The sequence below is a fragment of the Bos indicus x Bos taurus genome, chromosome 12 (assembly GCF_003369695.1).
Source record: "Bos indicus x Bos taurus breed Angus x Brahman F1 hybrid chromosome 12, Bos_hybrid_MaternalHap_v2.0, whole genome shotgun sequence".
Taxonomy (NCBI): domain Eukaryota; kingdom Metazoa; phylum Chordata; class Mammalia; order Artiodactyla; family Bovidae; genus Bos; species Bos indicus x Bos taurus.
The window spans coordinates 6,861,856-6,888,467 of NC_040087.1; the positions used below are offsets into that span (position 1 = coordinate 6,861,856).

The 26,612-nt window shown below is 36.3% G+C and overlaps 1 pseudogene; it reads right to left on the reverse strand.

Moving 5' to 3' along the window:
• Nucleotides 1-10,443: 10,443 nt before the first annotated feature.
• Nucleotides 10,444-11,831, reverse strand: LOC113902075 (annotated as a pseudogene).
• Nucleotides 11,832-26,612: the final 14,781 nt, after the last annotated feature.

The following is a 26,612-nucleotide window of genomic DNA, read 5'->3' on the forward strand; positions in this document are numbered from 1 at the left end:
GTATGCATAGCTGTAGGAGTCCGGGTAAACCTGTCAGGCAAGTTAGAGAGCTGTCTTAGGGGTTTGGATTGAAACACTTCTATTATGCCCAGGAGGCTAATTAACTAGAGCTCTAAGTTGATTTCCTTCAGAGAAAAGGTGGTTAGGGATAGCCCCCCCCCCCCCAATTAATGTCAAAGGAGTTGGTGAAAGTCGTAAAATAGTAAAACAGACAGATTCTGGTTTTGAGGTAGATGCTCAGGCAGATCCAGGGGGGCCTCTCGAGCCCTGACTCACCTTTGCATATCAGGCCTGTCCGCATGACCTTTGTCATGGGTGGGTACTCCCATGCTGGCTTCTGACAAAACCTCTTTCTATATAACTATATATGGGCTTCTCAAGAGGCACTATGATAAAAAAAACTTGCCTGCTAATGCAGGAGACATAAGAAACTCGGGTTCAGTCCCTGGGTCTGGAGGATCCCCTGGAGGAGGAAATGGCAACCTATTCCAATGTTATTGCCTGAAGAATCCCATGGACAGAGGAGCCTTGCTGTCTACAGTTTATAGTGTCCCAGAAAGTCAGAAGACTGAAGCTACTTTGCACACACATTAACTGTATTTGGGCTTTCCTGGTGGCTCAGATGGTAAAGAAATTGCCTGCAACACGGGAGACCTGGGTTCAATCCCTGGGTTGGGAAGATCCCCTGGAGGAGGATGTGGCAACCTGCTCCAGTATCGTTGCCTGGAGAATCCCATGGACAAAGGAGTCTGGCAGGCTACATTCCATGGGGTCGCAAAAGAGTTGAACATGACTGAGTGACTAAATACATGTAACTGTATATAGTCTATCAAGATGTTACTACACAAAAATATATTTAAACATGTAAACATTGTATCAAATTCTCATTGATAAATGCATACACCATCAAGACACAAACTTAAGACATATAAAAATTTATTTTTTCTCCAAGTCATTCAAAGTGCCACTATCTCTATTTCAATCATATGACTCCCCCTTGGTAATAACCTTTGCTATATTTATATCAGCATGAAGCACATGTGTGGTGTGTTATGTGTATACTCAGTCACTCAGTCATGTCTGACTCTTTGAGACCAATGGACTACAACCCATCAGGCTCCTCTGCTCATGGAATTTTCCAGAAAAGAACACTGGAGCAGGTTGGCCTTTCCTACTCCAGGGAATCTTTCCAATCCAGGGATTGAATCCACATCTCTTAAGTCTCCTGCATTGTCAGGCAGATTCTTTACCACTGTGCCACCTGGGAAGTCCTTAGCATGAAGCATAGAATATATCATATAACATAAATATCTGCAAATATATCATTATTTAGCATTCTGAAGGTTTTAATAAGCCTATCTGATGCATTTTTCACAATTTAAAATATAGCTTAAAAGAAAAGACTCATTTTCAGAAAGAAAATTGTAGTTCAAGAGATGGAATAAATTATGCATTCTTGTAAAAGTCAGGTGTTATTATACACATATTAAAATATATACATGTGCAAATATAATTTATTTGTTTTAATAGATTTACTTCTTCCTGGTAGCTCACACTGCGAATGCGCCTACAATGCAGGTGACTTGGGTTCGATTCCTGGATCAGGAATATGCCTTGGAGAAGGGAATGGCAACCCACTCCAGTATTCTTGTCTGGAAAATCCCATGGACAGAGGAGCCTGGCAGGCTATAGTCCATGGAGTCTCAGAGAGTCAGACATGATTAAGTGACTAATATGTTAACAGATATAGTTTATTTGTTTTAACAGATTCACTGAGCTATATTTTCATACCATATAGTTCATCCATTCAAAGTATACAATTTCACTGGTGTTCGGTATATTCAAAGATCTATTCAATCTTCACAACAGTCAATTTTGGCATACTTTTATCAATACAAAAAAGAAACCCCAAACTAATTTACTAACCATCTTCACCCCACACAATCCTCCTCACATGCAACTTATTAAAGTGGGTTATTCCAAGTTGGATGACAAGATTCAAACATAATCAGTTCACTGCTTACAGAATTAAATACCTAATGCAATACTACTATCTTCATTTTGGCTTGCAACATTCAAATATGGATTCATGCTCCTTTGAGTTCTCTGACCACACAGTTTTTGAACAAGAAACGTCTATGCCTATATTTACATTTCCTGTTTTTCTGTTGCACTTTATACAACACAGAAAATTCTGACTATTTTAAATGTGGTTTATTTTATTTTCCTGATCATATTCTTGTTTTCTTTTTTAAAATTTTAATTTTAATTGGAGGATAATTGATTTACAACTTTGTGGTAGTTTCCATTGTACGACAATATGAGTCAGCTACAAATATACATGCATCTCAGCCTCCTGACCCTCGTTTGCTGCTCTGTCCCTTCAGTCCTGTCTGACCCTTTGTGACCCCATAGACTGCAGCCCACCAGGCTCCTCTGTCCCTGAGCTTCTACAGGCAAGAATATTAGACTGGATTGCCATTCCCTCCTCCAGGGGATCTTTCCAATCCAGAAATAGAACCCATATCTCCAGTGTGTCCTGCATTGTAGGCAGTCTCTTTACCCACTGAGCTACCTGGAAGCCCATTAGCACACTTCAGTCCGGTTCAGACGCTCAGTCCTGTCTGACTCTGCGACCCCATGGACTGCAGCACACCAGGTTTCCCTGTCCATCACCAACTCCCAGAGTTTACTCAGACTCATGTCCATTGGGTCAGTGATGCCATCCAACCATCTCATCCTCTGCCGTCCCCTTCTCCTCTTGCCTTCAGTCTTTCCCAGCATCAGAGTCTTTTCCAAGCAGTCAGTTCTTTGCATCAAGTAGCCAAAGTATTGGAGCTTTAGCTTCAGCATCAGTCCTTCCAATGAATATTCAGGACTGATTTCCTTTAGGGTGGACCGGTTGGATCTCCTTGCAGCCCTAGGAACACTAAAGAGTCTTCAACACCACAGTTCAAAAGCATCAGTTCTTCAGTCCTCACCTTCCTTTATAGTCCAACTCTCACATCCATACATGACTACTGGAAAAACCATAGCTTTGACCCAATGGACCTTTGGTTGGCAAAGTAATGTCTCTGCTTCTTAATATGCTAGGTTGGTCATAACTTTTCTTCCAAGGAGCAAGCACCTTTTAATTTCATGGCTGCAGTCACCATCTGCAGTGATTTTGGAGCCCCCCCCCCCACCCAAAAAATAAAATAAAATCTGTCACTGTTTCCATTGTTTCCCCATCTATTTGCCATGAAGTGACGGGACTGGATGCCATGACCTTAGTTTTCTGAATGTTAAGCTTTAAGCCAACTTTTTCACTCTTCTCTTTCACTTTCATCAAGAGGCTCTTTAGTTCCTCTTCATTTTCTGCCATAAATGTGTTGTCATTTGAATATCTCAGGTTATTGATATTTCTCCCAGCAATCTTGATTCCAGCTTGTGCTTCACCCAGCCCAGCATTTCTCATGATGTATATAAGTTAAATTAACAGAGTGACAATACACAACCTTTCCTAATACTCCTTTCCCAATTTGGAAACAGTCTGTTGTTCCATGTCCAGTTCTAACTGCTGTTTCTTGCCTGCATACAGATTTCTCAGGAGGCAGGTAAAGTGGTCTGGTATTCCCATCTCTTTAATAATTTTCTACAATTTGTTGTGATACACACAGTCAAAGGTTTTGGTAAAGCCAGTAAAGCAGAAACAAATGTTTTTTCTGGAGCTCTCTAGCTTTTTTTGATGATCAAATGGATGTTGGCAATTTGATCTCTGGTTCTTCTGCCTTTTCTAAAACCAGCTTGAACATCTGGAAGTTCATACTTCATGTACTGTTGAAGCCTGGCTTGGAGAATTTTGAGCATTATTTTGACAGCATGTAAGTTGGGTACAATTGTGTGGTAGTTTGAACATTCTTTGGCATTGCCTTTCTTTGGGATTGGAATGTCAAGACTTTTTCCAGTCCTGTGGCCACTGATGAGTTTTCCAGATTTACTGGCATACTGAGTGCAGCACTTTCATGGCATCATCTTTTAGGATTTGAAATAGCTCAACTGGAATTCCATCACCTCCACTAGCTTTGTTAGCAGTCATGTTTCCTGAGAACCACTTGACTTATTCCAGGATGTCTGGCTCTAGGTAGGTGATCACACCATTGTGATTATCTGGGTCTTGAAGGTCTTTTTTGTGTATTCTTGCTACCTTTTCTTAATATTAGATTAACTAAGACCCCCTAAACTTTGTTCCCATTAGCTCATACTACTAGAATGTGGAGAATCAAACCTATAGATTGGCCTCCTGACTCCTTACATAAGGCATGCAACTGGTCTGTTATCAAATGCAAACAAGCCTCCTGAAAGCATGGTTTCTCCAGGCTCTGCTGATACTGCTATTGCTGCTGCTACGTCGCTTTAGTCCTGTCCGACTCTGTGCGACCCCGTAGACAGCAGCCCACCAGGCTTCCCGTCCCTGGGATTCTCCAGGCAAGAACACTGGAGTGGGTTGCCATTTCCTTCTCCAATGCATGAAAGTGAAAAGTGAAAGTGAAGTCGCTCAGTCGTGTCCGACTCTAGCGACCCCATGGACTGCAGCCTACTAGGCTCCTCTGTCCATGGGATTTTCTAGGCAAGAGTACTGGAGTGGGGTGCCATTGCCTTCTCCGTCTCCAGGCTCTAGGTCATCATAAAGCACTGAAATGAGCTCTCTGTGTTATACAGCAGCTGCACACTTGTCGTCTATTTTACACATGATATATGTCATTGTTACTCTCCCAATTCATCCTACCCTCTCCTTCCCATGCTATGTTCACAAGTCCATTCTCTATGTCTGTATCTCTATGCCTAACATGCAAATAGGTTGTCAGAAAAACAAATCAGTGAACACATATGGAACCTAGAATAAATGGTACAGATGGACTTTGCTCTTGTTTTTATTCTTCCTTTCCTCTTCCTCTTCCTTCCTTCTTCTTCCTCATAAAAGTTTCATCCTTAAAAATTTGCGTTCTAAAAATCTTAAGGAATCAAATATTATTACATAATTTCTATCTATTTGTGTCTAATTAAGCAAAGGTAAATGTGACTAGAAATGGCCCTACCAAGGAGGAATCTACTCTATGATATCTTTGGCACAAAAATATTGATGTTGTTTGTAAAAGATTCCACACAGGGAATTTTTATGTCATGGGGAGATCTGTCCTGCTCAGAAATAACTCTAGTTGAACCTTGTGCTGTGCTTGAAATGTGTCGTTAATTTTCAATGATTGTTTCTTATTATTCCTATTAGAATTAATACAATAAATGTAAGCCTCCTTCATATTATATTTTAACTACTTGAATGCAATTGTCATTTCACTTTTTACATTTGGCTCAGACAGTAAAGCGTCTGTCTACAATGCGGGAGACCTGGGTTCAATCCCTGGGTTGGGAAGTTCCCTGGAGAAGGAAAGGGCAACCCACTCCAATACTCTTGCCTAGAAAATCCCATGGACAGAGGAGCCTGGTGTCCATGGGGTCACAAAGAGTCGGACACGACTGAGCGACTTCACTTTCACTTTTCTTTAACCTCTTCTGTATATCTTGTATTTCATCATGTTCTTAATAAACTTTGGCATTCAAATCTTCGTTTACAGATATTTGCAGATTATCTGATGGCAGTTTTCTTTTTCCCCTGAAATCAATAATTTTCCTTATGCATTATATTTTAGTGTGGCAAATTTGATGCCCCTATAATGTACTTTGAACTTACACCCAAATAAGTTCTTTGGTATCTTTTAAAATATCTGAGGAAAAAAACAAACAAAAAAATGCAGTTCCATCACACACCATTCCCCACAGCTGGCATATTTTTTTTGCTCAATACTCTTCGTACATCCTCTCTCTCTCACCCTCTTTCTCCTTTGCATATCCTTCACATTACAGAGGTAAGCTATTTATGTCCTTGTTCAAGAAGCTGATAAATCAGTAGAACAGGTCAGGGACCATGCCTCATCTCTAGAGACAGACTTTAGATTAAAATTAATTAATCTTCGACCATTCTAGTGCTATGAATATTCCCTCCACAGGATATTCAGCCTAAATCATTCCTTTTTAAATGAGCATAATGAATTAATTTGACTGCACTAAAAAAGTCAAATAAGCTTTATGAAAACAATATGATATACCTAATGTCATCATGCAAAAAGAAAATGAAGCTAATTTCATCTAAATTGGTGATACTTGTTACTAACTCTCCTAAATATTCAAAATCCTTTACACTTTGGAAAATAGGAACAGTTTTTAAATACAGTTTTCTCTTTCATCATCTATTTTCTGGAGTAAAATTATTCTCTCATCTCTTATCATTTCCTCTCTGTATCAATGAAGATGAATTATAAATAAGCAGTAACTTGTACCCAACTAAAAAATAACAGTACTCGTGTTCCCCATCCTGAACCCCCCTCCCACCTCCCTCCCCGTACCACCCCTCTGGGTCATCCCAGTACACCAGCCCCAAGCATCCTGTATCCTGCATCGAACCTGGACTGACGATTTGTGGCGGATTCATGTTGATGTATGGCAAAACCTGCCGAGGTCCAGCCCCGGCTGATCCAGGGTATTCAAAGGGGAGACAGCGTCACCAATACAATATTGTAAAGTAATTAACCTCCAATTAAAATAAATAAATTTATATTAAAAATAATAACATTATAAAAGTGGGCTGTTTTTCCAACTCTGAAGCTAAATAAGTATAATTAAAACTTTTAAAATAATCAGAAGTCAAAATGATATGTTCAATTTTTACTCTTTATTTTAACTACAACAAATTTGTCTCATTGCTGCACAGATTATCCCTTACCATGAACTAATTCTGCATTTTTAAATCTGTTTCTTCATCTTACTTCTACTTCAACATTGACCTGACACTGTTGCCTTCTTTCTAATTTAAGCTCTTCCATCCTTTAGTTATTCCTGCTACTTAATCTAGCCACACATTATACACATGCTTATTACTTAAATAGAAATCATTGATACAGATTTTCCATATATATATATATATACTGTTATGTGCTTAATCACTGACACATGTCCAAGTCTTTGCAAACCCATGGACTGTAGCCTGCCAGACTTCTCTGTCTGTGGGGATTGTCCAGGCAAGAACAAATACTGGAGTGGGTTGCTATCCCTTCCTCTGGGGATCTTCTCAACTCAGAGATCAAGCCCAGGTCTTCTGTATTGCACATGTATTATTTACCAGCTGAGCTACCAGGGAAGCCCCTTCATATTTAATTACATTGTATCCCAGAAAAAATCTATTTTGGCATATTCCTATATGGAAAGAACAATACAGTCCTATATGGTTGGCTAATTCTCAAGAAAATAAAAATTATCTTAAATAATATGACTATATAAATAACATACAAATTTCTTCCTTTAGAGGAAATAGAAAATAATTTTTATTTTTCACCTCAATTTATTTGTTTTTTTCTCACATTGCATGATTTTCCTTAAAATCTGCATTCAGTTGCAACTAGAGACCCACCAATAATGTCTCTTTGCACTTTGTTCTGTGATGATAAGGGGCAAAAGTTACATAATTGCATCAATTAATTAAACATTCAAGATAACAAATGTTATAGTATATGTGAAATTATAATGAAAGTGTTACTAATGAGAGTCGTATTAGCAAAAGTAATTCCGTAATTAATTCCAAGGGAATTAATAAGTATTATGGCATTATTTTAAAGCTTCATTTTTGTTTAATATGAAAATGGAAATTATTAGAAATTTTATTACATTTTATGTCAAAACGTTATACTTAGGTAAAATCAGTATTCTTTTTTTAGTTCATCTTAGTATCATTAATAATTTAAGTCATTTTTTATTTATGTGAATAAAAATGGAACACCTAATCTGTTAACATTCACAGTTAATGTAGGTGTAAATTATAAAGCATTTTCTATTTTTCCTCTAGTATCTTTTGAGTTATAATTGTGGTGTTCTGCTGTCTCTGTAGATATTTTCATTTTCCTTAAATATTTTTATATGATAATTTTGAAGAAAAGAAGGTTTAGAGACAAAATAAGAATACTCATTCTTTCACTTATTCATCAATTTATTCAGCAAATATTTCTTAAATTCATACTACTCTAAAGTGAATACAAAATATTTTGAGAAAGCTTGTTCTTTCAGTGAGCTAGTTATCTCATTTTAAAAATGTAAACTGCAAGAAATACTGTGATACCTTGCCACTGTATGTCCCAATTTTAGTTTTGTTAACTAAAACTAAAATCAGCAATCCTGGTTAATGCCATTTTTCCTATTGTTCATCTGATTATCACTCTTTTTACATTCATAATTGTCCTTTTGTTCAACCTAGGTAAAGCAGAACTGAGATGAGAGTCAAGGAGGTTGTAATTGGCAGGCAGCATGTGTCATGCCGTGCTAAGTCGCTTCAGTCATGTCTGACTTTTTGTAACCCCATGGACTGTAGCCCACCGGGCTCCTCTGTCCATGGGCTTCTCCAAGAAAGAATGCTGGAGTGGTTGCCAGTGCCCTCCTTCAGTGGATCTTTCCAGCCCAGGAATCGAACCCAGGTCTCCTGAGGCTCTTGCATTGCAGGCAGATTCTTTACCACTAAACCACCAAGGAAAACCATACTACTAAGCAAAAATGTGTTCAAAGTTTAAATTTCATGACAGTTGTTCTAAAATGACCCTATTTGCCTAGCTATCTCCCATCCAATCAATATATGACTAGGCAAACAGATTTTATCATAAAATTTTACCCAAGATTCCCGGAGAGAGGAAGAATTTCCTAGTTTGACATGTCATCATGCTAGCTCTTGAGCTCTCAAAAGGCCCTTTATCTGAAGTCTTCTCAAATTTTAAAAAGAAAAACCATTTTCTCTTATCTCTATATCCACATCAACACTTTGTATCCCTAGTCTTTCTCATGACAGCCATCCTAATAGGCGTAAGGTGATATTTCACTGTGCTTTTGATTTAAATTTCCCTGATGATTAATGATGTTTAGCATTTATTCTTGTACTTGTTCTTTTGTATGTCATCTTTGAAAAAAAAAATGCCCATGTAGTTCCTCAGTCATTTTTAATTAATTTTTATATTAAGTTGTATGAATTCTTTCTTCTATTTTTTATTTATATATTTTAACTTTTGCAATGTTATGTTGATTTCTGCTGCAGAGGAATGCAAATTATATGTAATTATATGTACATCTACTCCTTCCCTAGCTTCCCTCCCCTCCCCATCCCTCCAGGTCAGCACAGAGCACCAGACTGGGCTCCCCAGCTCCCTCCTTCCCTTCTCACTAGCTCTCCATCTTACACCTGAGAGTGTACATATGTTGATGCTACTTTTATTTATTTCTATCAGAAAATGGTTTATAAGTAGTTTATGCATTACATAGCTTGCCTTTTCATTTTATTGTTTCTTTTGCTATGCAGAAAATTTTATCTACATAGAGTTCCACTTAGTTTTCCTTATGTTGTCTGTGTTTTTTGTATTACATCCAAAAAATCATTACCCAGGCCAATGTCAAGGAGCTTCTACCATATGTGGAAGCTAAAAATCCTTCTAAGAAATTCTAGGAACTTAAAATGCAAAATTCTGGGAATTTTATGGTATCAAACCTTATGTTGAAGTTTTTAATTTCTATGCGTTGTGTAAGATAGGGATCCAAATTCATTTTTTTCTGCATATGTTTATCTTTTATTCTCAATACCATTTGTAGAAGAGATTCTCATTGAATGTTCTTTGATTTCCTTGTCAAATGCTACTTGAACATGTATGTGTGGGCTTATTTCTGGGCTGATCTGCTTCAAGGATCTAAGTAACTGTTTTAAAACCAATATCATACTGTTAATCATTACTATAGTTTTGTAGTGTTTGATGCCTCTGGCTTTGTTTTGCTTTCTCTGAATGGTTTTGGCTATTCAGGTTCTTTTGTGGTTCCTTACAAATAAAAATACAAATATTAGGATTTTTTTTCTTTTTCTAAGAAAAATTCCATTGAATTTTTTTTTAACTTTACAATATTGTATTGGTTTTGCCAAATATTGAAATGAATCTGCCACAGGTATACATGTGTTCCACTGAATTTTGATAGAGATTGAATTAAACTTGTAAATGGTTTGGGGTATTACAGACATTTTAAGAGTAATAATTCTTCCAATCCATAAACATGCACTATCTTTGCATTTGCTTGTTTTCTTCTGTTTCTTTCATCAAAGGTTTTAATTTTAATTGTACATTTTTTTTCCTTGATTAAATTTATTCTTAACTATTTTACATTTTTAAATCTACTGTGAATGGGTTAATTAAAAAATTTTTTTTCAGATGCTTTGTTGTTAGTCCATAGAAATGCACCTTGCTTTTTTTTTTTTTTTTGACAGCCTTTGCACTTCAACATGTAATACTTGAGGTACAAGAAAGCTACATCTGACATTGCTATAAATAAATCAAATCAGTCATCAAGGGCTCCAGAGTGAACAGCATCTCCATAACCTCCATGCTCATAATCTTCTTTTTCTGGGTATAATTTAATAAGATCATCAATTTAAAGAATGATAATTGCAGTTTCAGTTGCAAATTTCAAACTGTTCACTTTAACTATGGTTGGTTCAACCTTCCCTGCTTCTTGTTTGTTGTCATGGATATACCACTGACCAATTCATTTTAGATTTGTGAGTTCTGGGTCAACTTGAGCCTCTTTATGAGAAACTCTTAATTTTGCAACCAGATCCATGGGGTCTTGGGCAGCATTAACTGTCAGAGTATTGAGAATAACAAGAAGAGATCTTGCAAACTCCACAGTAGCTAGCTGTTGTTGGGTGTCCATGCTGGTTGCCTAGTTCTTGAGGCATATTTAAAAGGCTGCCTCTACAGCACTCCCACCTGGAACCACAGATTGTGACTCCAAAACACTCTTCACCACACAAAGGGCACCATGTAAGGAGAGCTCCTTCTCATCATACGTGGAATCATTTGCCCCACATAAGATGACTGATGCAGAGGTAAGAGCCTTAGTGTTTATAATCAAGATCAGTTCATCATCACAAATTCTTGTACCACCTCTTCTGCTTGTCCCATCATTGAAGCATCAAAAGTTTCTGCACCTTCCAAATTGGTCAGGTTGACAGAATAGCTGCTCTGGAAGCTTTAGCAATGCATTTAAGGTCTCTTTTAAAAACTCTTCCAACTGCCATAGCACCAGTCTCCACAAAATACTGTAATAACCACTTGTACACCAAGCTTCATTTTTGTTTTCTGCAGGCTGAAGTCAAGACAAGTAATTTTTACATTAACTATTCTCCTGGGCATGTCTTGGGATCCTACCACACAGTTGAGCAATGGTGAACATGCTCTCCATCTGACTTCTCCTGTAGGTTTTCAGAATATTAATGGAATTGACTGGATAGAGAGGCTGAACTCTGACATCTGTGTATTTAACAGTGAGCAAAGCATCTACCACAATATTTGCTAAGAAATTACCATTTATTCCAATGATTTTGGCAGCATTAATCAGGCAATCCCTTCCAAGCTCATCTGTGTTAATAATCAGATTTTCACTGATATAATGCACTGCTTCCTTGCAAGCAAGTCAATAGCTACTAATAACTGATGTGGGATGAATTTTCTGTTTGACCAGTTCATTTGCATTTTTTAGAAGTTCAGGTGCAATAATAACCATGGAGGTGGTCCCTTCTCCCACTTCTTTGTCTTGAAGAAACTGGCTGCAGGATGGTCTACCTCCAGTAGCTTCAGGATGGTTGCACCATCATTAATAATGGTTACATCACCAATATCATCCACTAACATTTTATCCAAGCCAACTGGACCAAGAATGGTGAGAGTGTTATAGTGTTATTTCTATTTTTAAGGAAAAATCTTTCCATTTTTCACCACTGAGTATATAAGTTGTGGGTTTCTCATACATGGCCTTTATTATGTTGATGTATGTTCCCTCATAAATTCTAAATCAGCTCTACACACACACACACACAAAACTTTATCTTTTGCTTGAGAGAGAGAGAGAGGCTTAAGATTGGATTCTAATTTATTCTGTTTCACTGAAAATAACTTCTTTACTGGATAAGTTTAGAAAAATGGATGGCAGAACTTTAATGAGGAAAAAAGTGTCAGGAATGTGGGATGAAGACAATCACCTTTCATGAGGTGAATCCCTCTCCCAAGTTAAAGGGTCATAGATCATTTTTCGATGTTCACGAAAACCTAGCTGAAGCTCACCTAGTCAGAAGGCGTAAGCTCCCTTGTGGTCTTTAATGTGATATTATTTATATTATCTAATTAATGGGGGTGTTTTCTAATCTTGAAAAGGCTAAGTAATTGCCAGAACTGATGTTTCTTCCTTGTAAATAGATATATTCTTACCTTATACGGAGGGTTTCTATAAGGAACAAAAATGTAATGTGAATAGCAAAGTATTGATACATAAAAAATGCAGACTAAGTATTTGTACTGTTCTTTAAACTGTTAATGTATTTAGAATTACCATTCTAATGTTAATTATTCTATGTGTATATTTATAGTTTTACTAACTAAATATTATTCAAATGAAGTTTATTATTATAAATAGTTACCCCATAGCATAAAATTGCCAACAATTGTTGAACCATAGAGAAAGCAAGGGAATTCCAGAAATAACATATATTTCTGCTTCACTGACTACATAAAAGCCTTTGACTGTGTGGATCTCAGCAAACTATGGAAAACTCTTAAAGAGATGGGAATATCAGACCACTTTACCTGTCTCCTGAGTGACCAATTATTTGTAGGTCAAGAAGCAACAGTTAGAACCTTACATGGAACACCTGACCAGTTCAAAATTGGGAAAGGTGTAAAACAAAGCTGTATATTGTCACCCTGCTTATTTAACTTCTGTGCAGACTACATCATGCAAAATGCTGGGCTGGATTTATCAGAGACTGGAATCAAGATCAGCACGAGAAATAGCAACAACCTCAGATAAACAAATGATACCACTCTTAATGGCAGAATGTAAAGAGGAACTAACAAACCTCTTGATTACAGTGAAAGAGAAAAGTGAGAAGTTGGCTTAAAATTCAACATTCAAAAACCTAAGATCATGGCACTTAGTCCCATCACTTCATGGCAAATACAAGGGAAAACCTGGAAACAGTGACAGAATTTATTTTCCTGGGCTCCAAAGTCACTGTGGACAGTAACTATAGCCATAAAGTTAGATTTTTGCCTTGGAAGGAAAGCTATAACAAACCTAGACAGTGTTTTAAAAAGCAGAGGCATCACTTTGCCAACAAAAGTACATGTTTTCCAGTAGTCATGTACAGATGTGAGAGATGAATGATAAAGAAGGCTGAACACCAAAGAATGGATGTTTTCAAACTCTGGATACTAGATAAGACTCTTGAGAGATCCTTGGATAGCAAGGGGATCAAACCAGTCAATCCTAAAGAAATCAACCCTGAATATTCATTGGAAGGACTGATACTGAAGCTGAAGTATTAGAAAAGACACTGATGCTGGTGAAATTGAGGACAGGTGGAGAAGTAGGCCAGAGAAGGCAATGGCACCCCACTCCAGTACTTTTGCCTGGGAAATCCCATGGACAGAGGAGCCTGGTAGGCTGCAGTCTATGGGGTCGCTAAGAGTCAGACAGGACTGAGCGACTTCACTTTCACTTTTCACTTTCATGCACTGGAGAAGGAAATGGCAACCCACTCCAGTGTTCTTGCCTGGAGAATCCCAGGGACGGGGGAGCCTGGTGGGCTGCCGTCTCTGGGGTCGCACAAGGTTGGACACGACTGAAGCGGCTTAGCAGCAGCAGCAGGAGAAGTAGGCAACAGAGTATGAGATGGTTAGATAGCATCACTGAATCAATGGACGTGAGTTTGACCAAACTCCAGGAGATAGTGAAGGACAGAAGCGTGCTTGCTGTAGTTTATAGGGTTGCCTACAGACATGATTGAACAACAACAGCAATCACATAGTATACGTATTTCATTACATCCAAGGATTTAAGAAAACAATGCAGTAGATCAGGTTTAGGCATTTACTATCAGTGCCGAAATGTGCTTGTTTTATTAAGATAGATTATAACTTTTACATATGTATAATAGAAATTATCTTTCTGATATATTTGAAGTTATCAATTAGAGAACCCATATACATGTTTCAATGCCATTCTCCCAAATCATCCCACCCTCTCCCTCTCCCACAGAGTCCAAAAGACTGGTCTATACGAATCGCCAGTCCAAGTTCAATGCATGATACTGGTTGCTTGGGGCTGGTGCACTGGGATGACCCAGAGGGATGGTACAGGGAGGGAGGAGGGAGGCAGGGTTCGGGATGGGGAACACGTGTGTACCTGTGGTGGATTCATGTTGATGTACGGCAAAATCAATACAATATTGTAAAGTAATTAACCTCCAATTAAAATAAATTTGTATTAAATAAAGAAAACCCATATAAAATCACAATGTGAATTTCTATAGCACTATGTCAATTAAAGTCATATTTATTATAAAGAAAAATTTGAAGATAAAATTAGAAAATGTAAGAGCATTAAAATTATTTTAGAATAGCTTTCATTATATGAGTTCAAGTTTTTGTTTTTTTTTTTTAAATGAGGCTATTCATTAATAGAGTTGAAAATAGTTGCTCTTTTTAAACTATCACATAGACAATGTCAATTGAAGTGATGACTTATAGGCAAGTAAAACTAGATCTAATTGAATCTAAGTTTAAAATCACATTGCTGTAGTTGAAGGAGTAGTCACAATAGTGCTGTATCATGTGCTTTTCTTATTCTTCTATCTATTCCCACAAAGAAAATGAACACTAATGAAGATATTATTTAGATAATATGATTCTGTCCAGTAAAATCACAAGTGAATTAAATAACCATATGCTTAGAATCTTATACTTTATTTAATCAAATGGAGCATATTTAATAGTCATAAAATTTACTTAATAAATTTGGAACAGGAGACTATATTTGTATGATCACACTAAAATAAAATGATTCAGGAATATAGCTTTGCATTTCTGTTATTTTACTGATTGTGACAATAGTCTAACAGCTTACCACCTCTACACATTAAGAAAATTAAATGCAACCATGAGGAAAACCAGTGTCAAACAGAGAGTAAATAAAATTGTGAAGAGAATTCTTAAAGATGTTGATTATACAACAATAAAATTTTATATTGAAAATTAAGGGTAATTAGAGTTTTTTGTGTTACTGAATTCTATCATAATCAGTGTTGGAAAATGATTAAAAATTCTCAGCCAACATCCTAAAACATCTTTTAAATGCAAATCATGTTATTATTACCACAAATTCAAATTAATGTTCACATTTATTTAAAATAATTCAAGATGTTTTGTCAATATTTTGGAGTGTTTTTCCTAAGAAACAAAATGACTATTATATACATATAATAATATCCCTAAGTGGGTGTCAAAAGATGACTTACTTCCAGTATACAATGAGTCTAATCACCCATCAGCTTACTAAATTAATACCCATGAGAGAAAAGTAATAAACAAGCAACCTCTCATTTAACACAGAGTACTTGGTGAATCATTCTTGATACTGATTTAAAAACTATGTACTGTAACAAAGTTTTCTAATACATCAATCATTCCTAAACTATTTCATATCACTAGCTCTATGTAAGAGACGGTTAAAATAAAGACATTCTGTATAATTTTATAAGATTAATCTAAAATGAGTTCTTAGTTTAATATATTCTAGTGATATAATACAGCCTAGAGTTTATACTCATGTGATATAAATTTTGAGGATATATAAAGATACAAAATTATGTAAATAAAAGCCAAAATATTGGAGAAAATGCAATTTATCTACTAAGTAAAGCAATTGAAAACCTTTTCTTTTTTTCTATTTTTCCAGCAGGTCTTGACTTTGGTTCCAGGCAATTATGTTTTATTCCATCTCAAAATTCAATAGATCAGTATTATGGACTCTGTGGGAGAGGGAGAGGGTGGGGAGATTTGGGAGAATAGCATTGAAACATGTATAATATCATGTATGAAACGAGTCGCCAGTCCAGGTTTGATGCACGGTACTGGATGCTTGGGGCTGGTGCACTGGGACGACCCAGAGGGAGGATAGGGGAGGGAGGAGGGAGGTGGGTTCAGGATGGGGAACGCGGGTATACCTGTGGCGGATTCATTTCGATATTTGGCAAAACTAATACAATATTGTAAAGTTTAAAAAGACTGATAAAGACTTGAGGAAATATTTGAATCTAAAGTGTCTGTTCTATACCTGATTGTTTTAACCCTCACCAGTAGACATAAGCTAAACGGAATAATCTTGAAATACTCAATTAGAATCATATATTACCACAGACAAATCACTTTGGAATTCTACGTCTATGAAACTGAAGGACATGATCAGAACCCTTCAGAATCTGAAAGAAATTCGTATTATAGTTTGTATTAAATTGCTCTCGTAGGAGACAACGCTTTCAAAATAGCAGAAGATGGGAAGACGGAACACTCACAGATATAGTGTCTTCTTTCCTTCTCTGAGAATTTTCACTGGTCCTTACTCCAACTGTCTGAGGATCTGATAATCACATCTCAATAGAAAGCACTCATGCTGGCCATATTGCTTTTATTCTAGAACTTATTATATTATTATTCTAGTCATATCGGGGGGGGGGAGAAACGAGCCAAAATTTCTACATAAAACTTGAAAAATAAAGTTTCAGATTATACTAATAATTTATTAATAAATAAATAAATTGATATGTGATAGTTTTATCATTTATTTTAAATCCAGTAATGTATAGTTCTCATTTAAGTAATCCAGTTCTCATTTAAGTCTCACAAATACCTATATAGCTAATTATTGTCATATAAATTTCACATGAAGAGAACAAATTTTAGCACTGACAATATGAGAACTCTATTGTTTGATTACGAAACCCATAAATTATGTTCTGACAAGCAGTAATTATAAATATATAGGGTCAAATATTTAAATTTTTGTATATTTTCCATATATATCACCAAAAAGTATCTATTGGTTCTGTATTAATATTCCAAGAACTACAGTTGTTGAGACCAGAGCAGTCAAAATACTGTACTAGGAAGCTATTACTGAAACCAGGAGTGAGTCACCAGTAAATAGTCTCAGCACATCAATCAGTTTAATATGGAAAGATTTTGTTGTCATTGTTGTTGTCTTGTATTGTTTACTTTTCCCTTCTTTTTCTTTCTTTTTAAAATCATGGTAGGAATGAGGTTTGGAGAATGGCATCTCATAAATTTTTGTAGGATGCATTTTCATTTTTATTCATCTCAAAGTAATTTCTAATTTTTATATTATTTCTTCCCCGACTCATTGATTATTTGTGTATGTCTAATTTTCACACATTTATGAAGCTCTTAAATATTCCTTAAATATTAAAACAGAGGAATATTCTAATTTCCTTCAAGTGTGGTCAGAAAATATTCTTTGAATGTCTTCAATTCTTCTAAATTTATTGAAACTTGTTATATGATCTAACATATGCTCTATTATAGAAGAGCTCCATGTACATGCAAAAAGACTGTGTGTTCAGTTTTTGTTTGAGTGGAGTGATAGGTAGATGATGTTACACATAATGAATTTATATTTCTGTTCAAGTCTTCTATTGTTGATCTTTTATCTAGTTTTGTATCCATTGTTAAAAGTGGGGTAATACAATTTCCAATTACTAGAAAAGGAAAAAAAAATGATTTTCTCTTAAAACCTCTGGAAGAATGCAAAGCTTCTGATATCTTGATTTTAGTGAAAATTCTGACTGACTTAATTATAAGGTAAATTAATGTGCTTTAAGTCACTAAGTTTGTGATAATTTGCTACAACCTAAATGGGAAACTAATACATCATTTAATTTCAGTGAGCTCCCAAAATTATGCTTGTGTAAAAGTATGTTTCCTTCCCAAAGATGTCTGTACTGTGTATGACCTTCTTGTCATACAAATTACATCTTTGTGCATCATGGCCTGTGCAGACTTGCATTTGCTTTATTCATGTGTCACTCTAATCAGACAACAAAAGGAAAATACATTTATATATTCTATTTACCTCAGGAGTTATTTCCTTGTGTTGTTTGTTCTTGTGGATTCAATTCACTATTTAAAGGTCTTTCTTTACAGCTTGAAGAATTTATTTCAGTATTACTCATAGGACAGGTAAACTAGTGAGATTTCAGTTTTTCCTTACTTGTGAGTGGTATGAATTTCTTCCACACTCTTGAAGGGCCATTTTTCTGTGTATAGAATTCTTGGTTAATTATCATTTCATTCAGGACTTTGAATCTGTCGTTTCACTGACCTATGGTTACTGTGGTTTCTGAGGAGAAATCAGCTGTTTATCTTACTGAAGATCACTCTTTAATGATGCGTCATTTTTCTCATGGTCTTTTCTAGGTTCCCTCTTTGTCCCTGACTTTTGACAGTTTGATTATAACACATCTGGGTATGGATCTTTTTTTTTTAATCCTACTTGAAGCTAAATAAACTTTCAATTTGGGGGAGTTTTTGCCATTATTAAAAAAGAAAGAAAGAAAGAAAGAAACAGAAAATATTTCTGAGGCTTTCTCTCTTACTTCTCCTCTGGTATTTCCATTACATGTATGTGGGTATACTTGATAGTGTCCCAAAAGTTTGAGAATTTTTCTTTGTTCTTTATTATGTCTTCTACTTAGAAAGTTTAATTCCAGTTGATCTATCTTCAGTTTTACTAATTCCTTCTTTTTTTCTGCTTAAATCTGAGGTTGAGCCCCTGTGGAGAATTTGTCATTTTATTTTTGCAATTTTTAGCTCAATAATGTTTTTTCTTTTAAAAAAATATGACCTTTTATTTGACATTCTCTATTTGATGATCAAACATTGTCAATTTTTCCTTTATTTTTTGAAAATACTATTCTTTACATTTTGTACATATTCTCTTTGTCTAGTAGGTACAATATGTAATCTTCCTCAGTGAGAGTTTTTGCAGACTGAACTTCTTAGCTAATCTGATATGTCAACTCTACAAATCAAAACCAATCATTCCAGTGTTGAGTTTGCTTGTTCTTAATTGTTGCTACTAATTATTTTTCCTAGGGACTTTTCTTAACTAACCCTGTAAAAGTCTATACTATTTTATTAAATTTCAGAGTTCTGAAAGTTTCATTTTTTGCCATTTTTTTCAGAGTTCTCATTGTTTTCATGGATGAGTAAATTTTCAGACATCTTTACTTAGGCATTTTGAAATATTCCTCTCAGCATACTTTTTTGTTTCAACGGAAAACCTCTAGACGACCTAAGTAACTGAAGAATATTAAAAAAAAACATTCACTCAAACAGAAGTTGAGATGATTGAAAAAATAATTGGTATTTAAATTTCACTTTGAAGGTCGCCACCTTTCCTTTTGGAAGGAATAATCTTGTATTAGCATTGTTATCTTTAACTCCACCAATTAGAGCTTCCTCCTCCTTTAAGAAAAGTCATTAGGGTTTCTTCATTTACTTAGATTTTTATTCAGTGAGTTCAAGATAGTTCATCTTTTGAATCTAAATAGTTCATCTTTTGAATCTAAATTTTAGAATATCAAATTAATTATGCTATCACCAAATAACATATTCAATTATAACTGAAACAAGCAGATACTTTTTATAGCTTTATTGTAACATTAAAAAAAATTGTTTCCTCCTGAATTTTTTCCCATATGCTGATTGTAACATAACCCAGAGAATGAATGCCATGAGGGCCTTGCTTTGATACTGGGAGCCTACTCATATTCTGAAAGCAAGTTTCTCCACAAGTATACTTTGGAACATATATTGAACAAAAGTGGAGCATGATTAATGTTATTCTTTATGATTAAGATTATTCAGTATTTATCTTAGAAGAGGAGTGGGTGGTAGGCTGCTCATACCTGAGGAGTTCTAGCACATCTATGTGTGATATTTCAAACCTGAAGCTAGGCATTTAGATTTCTTTGGCAGACACCATGGTGAGAATCTGCCTTCCTCACATCAGACGTGATGTACAGACACTGCATTGCAGTTTCTGGAGAGAGTTCCAGTCAAAGGCTCAGTCTTTTTTGCTCAAACCAACCATTCTCAGACATATATATGCATTCCCATCTCAGGTACCGTTGGTGGAGGCCCTCCGTACAAAGGCTTTTGCTGATGCATTATTCTCTACTTTGACTCAGTATCTTTTCATTCTTAGACTCTCCTCATCTCCTTTCCCTCATCCCCTATGCACATAAAGACATGAAAAGTCTTTATTCAGAGATCCTTGATCCTGAGGTGATTGGACCCATCTGCATGGCATCCACTTGGTCCCATTCAGTGGGAAACATTAGAACACTGAACAGCCAAGCCTCTTTTTGCCTCTTGTATGCACTACCTCAGTGAATACAATCTTGATTGCAACTTTAAGTGTGGATTGTTGTCTTATTTGGTCACTTGAACATCTGCTTGCTTGAGTGTACTTACTAAATCTAGCTCTTTTCTGAAATAGGATTGGTGAGAATTGGAATTTGGTGTCCTGCAGTATTCTTTAATAAGTCAAATATTTATTAGAGCTATGTCCAGGTATGACTAGTTTATTTTTAAAAGTTATACTCAGTAAAAGGTCATTTTATGGTTTACTGCAAAATTTCAATAGCCTTTAGAAATTTAGTTTATTTTTCTCTCTTCCCTCTTAATGAACACATTTCTGTCATAAGAATCTTGTCAAGTTTTTGTATTGTTAATATCTGTACAAGGATTCTAAATCATTATTATCAGAAACAGATTAGTGGAAAATATAGAGAACTCATATACTGAATACTAACCCTGAATACTTGTTATTTTCTGATTTTTTTTTCTATTTCAGAGGCCCATATTATCTTGAAAATGTTAATAATGCTATTTAATCACTGCTTAAATTATTTATGTCTAATTATTAGGATTTTACTATCAGACTAATTTCAAGGTTCCTTAATGATATACCTTTGGATTACTTCTCTGGTGTTTATCTGAGTGATGGAATCACAGCAATTATATCTCTAGTGAATCATTTTTCAGACTGCAGGTTATCCAGAATCATCCCACGAAAATACACTATTCATAGCATTTAACTTTTTATGAAGTGAGACTACAATTACTTATAAATCTATGCATACATCAAGCTAGATTAAATTCTAATTACATAATTTTGGCCACTTTGTAATACTTGAAAACATCATTGAAATAATTTTATGTAAAACAGTATTTCCCTCACATGCCATAAGCAAACACATGACTTTTCCTAATAACTCATAGAGCAATCTGAAATGTGAATTCTACTTTAAAAATTTTACTTTTAAGTAGATACTAGTAATAATATCATAACTCCTGCAACACACATTAAGTACTTTTATAGTCATAGCTATACTCCTAAATAAGCCATAAATAAGTATACTAATAAATAAGCCATAAGAGTATGGCAATTTTTAGAGAAAGATATTTATTTTACTTAATACTGTGATCCCCTTGTGGACACAGAAAGGAAGGAGAGGGTACTCTTGGCAACTTAGAAGGGTAAGAAAGGGTGAGAGATGGGAGGGAGGTTCAATAGGGAGGGGATATACATATACCTATGGCTAATTTGTGATGATATGTGGCAAAACCAATACAATATTGTAAAGCAATTATTCTCCAAATAAAAATAAATTCATGGATCACAGCTGTGTCATGAAGAAGGAGCTTACTTAAGTCAATGAACTAATGAGCCATGCTATGCAGGACAACCCAAGATGGATGGGTCATAGTGAAGAATTCTGACAAAACATCCTCCACTGGAGGAAGCAATGGCCACCCACTCCATTAGTCCTACCACAAGAACACATGACAATATGAAAAGGCAGAAATATATGATTCGAAGATGAGTCCTCCAAGGTTGAAAGGTGTCCAATATGCTGTTAAGGAAAAGTGGAGGATCATTGCTAATAACTTCAGAACGAATCCAAGGCCTGGGCCAAAGCATAAATGGCACACATGTGGATGTAGCTCGTGGTGAAAGTAGAGACTGATGCTGTGGGAAAAAAAATACTACATAGGAACTTGGAATGTTAGGTCCATGAATCAATGTAAATTGGATATAGTCAAGCGGGAGATGACAAGAAGGAACATGAAAATCTTGGGAATTGATGAACTAAAATGGAATGGAATGGATGAATTTAATTCAGATATCCATTATATCTACTACCTTGGACAAGAATCTTTTAGAAGAAATGGAGTAGCCCTACTAGTCAACATAAGAGCACAAAATGCAGTACTTGAGTACAATCTCAATAATGACAGAATGATCTCAATTCATTTCCAAGGCAAACCATTCAACATTACACCCAAGTCTATGCTCCAACCACTAATGCCACAGAAGGTGAAGTTGACCAGTTCTATGAAGACCTACAAGAACTTATAGAACTAACACCAAAAAGATATTTCTTTTTCACTATAGGGGATTTAAATGCAAAAGTAAGAAGTCAACAGATACCTGGAGTAAGAGAAAAGTTTGGGCCTGAAGTATAAAATGAAGCAGGGCAAAAGTTAACAGAGTTTTGCCAAAAGAACATGCTGGTCATCACAAACACCCTCTTCCAACAAGAGATGACTCTATGTATGGACATCATCAGATAGTTGATACTAAAATCAGATTGATTACATTCTTTGTGGCCAAAGATGGAGAAGCTCTATACAGTCAGCAAAAATAAGACCTAGAACTATGGCCCAAAAGGTGAGCTTCTTATTGCAAAATTCAGGCTTAAATTGGAAAAAAAAAAAAGGAGAAAATAAGCCATTTGGATATGACTTTAATCAGATCCCTTATGATTATAGAGTGGAAGTGAGAAATAGATTCAAGGGATTAGATCTGGTAGACAGAGTGCCTGAAGAACTATAGATAGAGTTTTGTAACACTCTACAGAAAGTGGTGACCAAGACCATCCTAAAGAAAAACAGATACAAGAAGGAAAAGTGGTTGTCTGAGTAGACTTTACCAAGAGCTGAGGAAAGAAAAGAAGTGAAAGGGAAGGGAAAAAGGAAAGATATAATCATCTGAATGCAAAATTCCCAAGAATAGCAAGGAGAAATAAAAAGGCGTTCTTAAATGAACACTGCAAAGAAATAGAGGAAAATAATAGAATAGCAAAGACTAGAGATCCCTCTAAGAAAATTGAAGATATCAATGGAACACTTCATGCAAGAAAGGACATGATAAAGAAGAGAAACTGAAAGGACCTAATATAAGCAGAACAGATTAAGAAGAGGTTGCAAGAGTACACAGAAGAACAAAAAAGGTCTGAATGACCCAGAAAACCATGATGCTGTGGTCACTAATCTAAAGTCAGTCACCCCTGAAATGTGAAGTCAAGTGGTCTCTAAGAAGTATTACTATGAACAAGGCTAGTGGAGTTGATGGAATTTCAGCTGAGCTATTTAAAATCCTAAAAGATGATGCTGTGAAAGTGCTGCACTCATCCTGTTGGCAAATCTGGAAAACTGAATGGTGGCTACAGGACTAGAAAAGATCAGTTTCCATTCCAACCCCAAAGAAGGACAAGGCCAAAAAATGTTCAAACTACTGCACAGGGGTGCTCATTTCACATGCTAACAAGGTAATGCTCAAAATCCTTCAAGCTAGGCTTCAGCATAATGTGAACCAAGAACTTCCTGATATACAAACTAACCAGTGGACATGGTTAGAAAAGTCAGAGAAACCAGAGAGGTGTTGCTGAGTCATGGAGAAAGCAAGAGAATTCAAGAAAAATATCTACTTCTGCTTTATTGACTATGCTAAAGCCTTTGTGTGGATCACAATTTGGACAATTCTTAAAGAGATGAATACCACACCACCTTACCTATCTCCTGAGAAATCTGTATGCAGGTCAAGGAGCAACAGTTAGAACTGGACATGGAACAATGGACTGGTTCCAAATTGTGAAGGGAGTACAACAAGAATGTACATTGCCATCCTGCTTATTTATCTAATATGCAGAGTACATCATGTAAAATGCCATGATGGATGAAGTTCAAGTTGGAATCAAGATTGTCAGGAGAAATATCTACAACTTGTGATAGGCAGATTACACAACCATTATGGCAGAAAGCAAAGAGGAGCTAAAGAGTCTCTTGATAAAAGTGAAAGAGGAGAGTGAAAAAGCTGGCTTTAAACTTAACATTCGAAAAACTAATATCATGGCAACTGGTCCCATCACTTCTGGAAATAGAAGAGGAAGAAATGGAAGCAGCAGAAGATTTTATTTCTTGGGCTCCAAAATCACTGAGAAAAGTCACTGCAGCCATGAAATTAAAAGATGCTTGCTCCTTTGAAGGAAAGCTAGGACAAATCTAGACAGTCTATTAAAAAGCAGATACATTCTTCGCTGGCAAAGGTCTATATTGTAAAAGCTATGGTTTTTCCACAGTCATGTATAGATGTGAGAGTTGGACCATAAAGAAAATTGGGCACCAAGGAATTGATGCTTTCGAACTATGGTTCTGGAGAATACTCTTGAGAGTCCCTTGGACTGCAAGGAGTTTAAACCAGTCAACCCTAAAGGAAATCATCCCTGAATCCACATTTGAAGGGCTGATGTTGATGGTGAAGCTCCAATACTTTGGCACCCTGATTCTCAGAGCTGACTGATTGAAAAATACCCTGAAAATGGGAAAGATAGAAGGCAAAAGGAGAAGGCAGTGGCAGAGCATGAGATGGTTGATAGCATCATTGACTCAGTTCAGTTTAGTTGCTCAGTCGTGTCTGACTCTTTCTGATCCCATGAACCTCAGGACACCAGGCCTCCCTGTCCATCACCAACTCCCAGAGTCCACCCAAATCCATGTCCACTGAGTCAGTGATACCATCCAACCATCTCATCCTCTGTTGTCCCCTTCTCCTCCTGCCCTCAATTTTCCCCAGAATCAGGGTCTTTTCCAATAAGTCAGCTCTTTGCATCAGATGGCCAAAGTATTAGAGTTTCAGCTTCAACATCAGTCCTTTCAATGAACACCCAGGACTGATCTCCTTTAGGATGGATTGGTTGGCTCTCCTTGCAATTCAAGGGACTCTCAAGAGTCTTCTCCAACACCACAGTTCAAAAGCATCAGTTCTTCATTGCTCAGCTTTCTTCACAGTCCAAATCTCACATCCATATATGACAACTGGAAAAACCATAGCCTTAACTAGATGGACCTTTGTTGGCAAAATAATGTCTCTCCATCTTAATATGCTGTCTAGGTTGGTTATAACTTTCCTTCTAAGGAGAAAGCGTCTCTTAATTTCATGACTGCAATCACCATCTGCAGTGATTTTGGAGCCTAGAAAAATAAAGTCAGCCACTGTTTCCACTGTTTCCCCATCTATTTCCTATGAAGTGATGGGACCAGATGCCATGATCTTCGTTTTTTGAATGTTGAGTTTTAAGCCAACTTTTTCACTCTCCTCTTTCACTTTCATCAAGAGGCTCTTTCATTCATTTTCTTCAATTTCTGCCATAAGGGTGGTGTCATCTGCAAATCTGAGGTTATTGATATTTCTCCTGGCAATCTTGATTCCAGCTTGTGCTTTCTCCAACTCAGCGTTTCTCATGATATACTCTGCATAGAAGTTAAATAAGCAGGGTGACAACGTACAGCCTTGACATACTCCTTTTCCTATTTGTAACCAGTCTGTTGTTCCATGTCCAGTTCTAACTGTTGCTTCCTAACCTGCACACAGATTTCTTAAGAGGCAGGTCAGGTGGTCTGGTATTTCCATCTCTTGAAGAATTTTCCACAGTTTATTGTGATCCACACAGTCAAAGGCTTTGGCATAGTTAATAAAGCAGAAATAGATGTTTTTCTGGAACTCTCTTGCTTTTTCAATGATTCAGTGGATGTTGGTAATTTGATCTCTGGTTCCTCTGCCTTTTCTAAAACCAGCTTGAACATCTGGAAGTTCAATGTTCATGTATTGCTGAAGCCTGGCTTGGAGAAATTTAAGCATTACTTTACTACTGTGTGAGATGAGTGCAATTGTGCGGTAGTTTGAGCATTCTTTGGCATTGCCTTTCTTTGGGATTGGAATGAAAACTGACGTTTTCCAGTCCTGTGGCCACTGCTGAGTTTTCCAAATTTTCTGGCATATTGAGTGCAGCACTTTCACAGCATCCTCTTTCAGGATTTGAAATAGCTCAACTGGAATTCCATCATGTCCACTAGCTTTGTTCATAGTGGTACTTCCTAAGGCCCACTTGACTTCACATTCCAAGATGTCTGGCTCTAGGTCAGTGATCACATCATCATGATTATCTGGGTCGTGAAGATCTTTTTTTTGTACAATTATATGTATTCTTGCCACCTCTTCTTAATGTCTTCTGCTTCTGTTATGTCCCTACCATTTCTGTCCTTTATCGAGCCCATCTCTGCATGAAATGTTCCCATGGTATCTGTAATTTTCTTGAAGAGATATCTAGTCTTTTCCATTCTATTGTTTTCCTCTGTTTCTTTGCATTGATTGCTGAGGAAGTCTTTCTTATCTCTCCTTGCTATTCTTGGAACTCTGCATTCAAATGGGTATATCTTTCCTTTTCTCCTTTGCTTTTTGCTTCTCTT